Below are 3,646 nucleotides of genomic sequence, written 5' to 3' on the forward strand. Positions count from 1 at the left end.
GCTCTGTAGACCAGGCTGGTCTCGAACTCACAGAGATCCACCTGCCTCTGCCTCCCGAGTGCTGGGATTAAAGGCGTGCGCCACCACCGTCCGGCACGGCACAATTTCTGTAGTCTTTAAAATTAAAAAAAAAATATGTGTTTTTGTAGGATATTCTCTTTTTCATGGTGTCTGTGTCCATGACGGTTCTACGGAGCCTCTCGTTCCTGGGAACAGGGCTTGCTGTTTGTCATTTCACCTGCCCTCTGCCGCCATAGGAAGGCCATGTTCCTATAGTCTTTCCTCCCAGGGAGGGGCCTTTCCTGCCCCTATCCAAACCCAGCTCCAGGAAACCAGCAGGAAGAGACTCCCTTCCGGTCAGGACAGCAGCTGGGGGACTTTAGTTGGGGAGCTGTGGGAGGAGGGGCAAGAAATCTCTGCCGTGATTCCTGTAAGGAAAAAAGGCTACCCAGGAACTCCGCTTTGCCCTTTGTGCCTCAATTGACTCCAGAGACAGAAAGAAGAAGAAATATGATTACCAGTAGGACTTTATCCTTCAGGACCTCAGGACTGAGGCCTAAGGCCGTGGGGGTTTCCTCTATAAGAGTCTAAGGTCATTCCCCCCGCCCCCAGGTTCCTGGCCTTCAACCCACATCCTCTTAGACTCATCATGGCCACACACTGCCCCCTGGTGTCCACTAAAGTCAGCAACCAGGCAATGTATGGGATCTAGAGGAAGGAAGTTCCAGGCTGAGGAATGCTGGACCCTGGCTGGGGCTCAGAAACATGTTATCTCCTCAAGATCCAAGTTCTTAGCTGGGCCCTTGTATAAGCTTCTTGGGAAGTATGAATAGGATGCTCCGTTGACAAATTTACTCTATGAGCAGTGTTTCATCTCCACCCTCCCAGAGCTACACTTGCCAGGTTCCCCCAAACACAGGCAAAGCTGCTCTCCCTTCCACGCAAACATCTGATTATCGTTTGCAGCACTCTCAGCTTCTTTAGAGGCTGCTGTTTTCCCTGCTGAAATGTCTGCTTCCCTAAATAGTGCACGTCTACATCCGGGCACACGCCTATCTGTTTTATAGATACATGCCTGTGTTTCTTGGAACCTACCGATGTGTTGTTAAAGATACACTTCTCCCAGGCCACATCTGTCACCTAAGGATTTTTGTTTTGTTTTTCAAGACAAAGTTTCTCTATGTAGCCCTGGCTGTCCTGTTTTGTAGACCAGGCTGGCCTTGAACTCAGAAATCCACCTGAGTCTGCCTCCCAAGTGCTGGGACTGAAGGCGTGTGCCACCACAGACCAGTAATCTAATGATGCTTTTTTAGTTTTCAGCTGGGATAATATTTGCTCTATTTTCATGAATACATATCTGTCTTTATTCATTTTACTACTGTGTGCTAGGGGCCTGCTGCTGTAAAACAGTGGGCAGCATAACGTTGGAAAGGCAAGGCAGAGCAATTCTGGTTTCTACTCTAAATGGTTTTCATCCTCTGGGGAACTTGACACGTACAAATAAATGAGAAACATAGACCATACGGAGGCAGTCGTGCAAGGGAAACAGCCCACATTAGCATCCGAACGCAAAGGAAGCAGGGAAGGCTGTCTGGCTGAGAAGATCACAAGAGATCTCTGTGGTGTTAGACTTTCTGTCGCTTGTGACAAAATCCCAGCCAAAGCAAAAGCAACTTCAAGGAGCAAAGGTGTTTTTTTTTTGTTTGTTTGTTTTTGTTTTTTTGCTTAATGATCCAGAGTATGGCCACTTGGCTTCATTGTTTCTGGGGCCATGGTGAGGCAAGAACATTACAACAGGGAACATGTGACTGAGCAGAACCCTCATGGAAGCTGGGAAGCAGAATGTGGCAGAGACTAGGGATAAGGTATACCTTTCTAGGGCATCCCACCCCCCCGCCGTGACCTACTTTCTCCACCAGACCCTATCTTCTTTTTGCTTCTTTGTTTTGTTTTTCGAAGAAAGGGATTCTCTCTGTAACAGTCCTGGCCATCCTGGAACTCACTCTTTAGACCAGTCTGGCCTCGAACTCATAGAGATCCACCTGCCTCTGCCTCCTGAGTGCTGGGATTGCACTATCACTTCTGGGCAAGCTAACAGTCCATTCTGCCATAAATTCATTAATGAATTACCTGTGGATGAAGTTAGACTCCTCGTGATCAGAGCACCTTTCAATAACAAACACAGCTGGAGCCCAAGCCTTCAACACATAAACCTTCAGGGGAACATTTCCTATCCCAACCATAACATGTACTCACAAAGGTGACTGCCGAGTTGTACATGCAAGGCATTAGGTAGAATGTATCGCTTGGAGTAGATAGTGAAAATGAGCAAGAATTAGGAATCCAGGAGTGAAGCCTGGCATTGTGGCCCACACTTTTGTTGTTGTTGTTGTTGTTGTTTTCTGAGACAGGGTTTCTCTGTGTAACTTTGCAGTCTGTCCTGGAAATCACTCTGTAGACCAGGCTGGCCTCAAACTCACAGAGATCTGCCTGCCTCTGCCTCCCAAGTGCTGGGATTTAAGGTGTGTGCTACCAGTGTCCAGATTATGGCCCATACCTTTTATCACAACACTCCAAAGGTAGAGGCAGGTGGCTCTCTGAGTTTGAGGTCATCCAGGTCTATGTAGCAAGTTCCAGGCCAACCAGACTTACATAGTAAGATCCTGTCTCAAAAAACAAAACAAAACAAAAAGCAAACAACAAAGGCATTCATGAGTGAGAAAATAAATATTTGAGGCTGGAGAGATGACTCACAGTTAAGAGCACTGACTGCTCGTCCAAAGGACCCAGGTTCAATTCCCAGCACCCACATGGCAGTTCACACCTGTCTGTGACTCCAAGATCTGACACCCTCACACAGACATGCATGCAAGCAAAAACACCAATGCACATAAAATAAAAATAAATAAAAAAAATTTTTTTTTGGTTTTTCAAGACAGGGTTTCTCTGTGGCTTTGGAGCCTGTCCTGGAACTCACTCTGTAGACCAGGCTGGTCTCGAACTCACAGAGATCCGCCTGCCTCTGCCTCCCGAGTGCTGGGATTAAAGGCGTGCGCCACCACCGCCCGGCTAAATAAATTTTTTTAAAGAAAAGAAAGGTTTAGTCAAACTTATGAGTGGCAGAAACTAATTATAAAGCAGGTATGATTAAAATCAATGAGAATTTACTGGATCAGGCATGGGGGTGTGAAGGAGAGGTAGTCGGACTTGGACCTTCAGGACTGACCTAAAGTGAAGGGTGCTGGGGCCTGAAGAGATAGGTCCAAGGGTGAGTGCTCACTGCTCTTGCAAATGACCAGAGTTTGATTCCCAGCATCCACGTCAGGCCACTCACAAACCTCCAGTCCCAGCGGATCCTCTTTTTGTCTCCATGGGCACTTGCATAAATACGTACGTACATGTACATAAAATAATGTCTTTTTTAAAAAGAAAGAAAGGATGTTGCCAGGTGTGGTAGCAGTGAACCTCTCTAATCTCAGCAATCGGGAAGTGGAGGCAGGAAGATAAGAAGTAAAATATCATCATCTTTGGCTACATAAAGAGTTCCAGACTAGGGCTGGAGAGATGGCTCAGAGGTTAAGAGCGTTGCCTGCTCTTCCAAAGGTCCTGAGTTCAATTCCCAGCAACCACATGGTGGCTCACAACC

Source organism: Microtus ochrogaster, unplaced genomic scaffold (assembly GCF_000317375.1).
Source record: "Microtus ochrogaster isolate Prairie Vole_2 unplaced genomic scaffold, MicOch1.0 UNK44, whole genome shotgun sequence".
NCBI classification, from domain to species: domain Eukaryota; kingdom Metazoa; phylum Chordata; class Mammalia; order Rodentia; family Cricetidae; genus Microtus; species Microtus ochrogaster.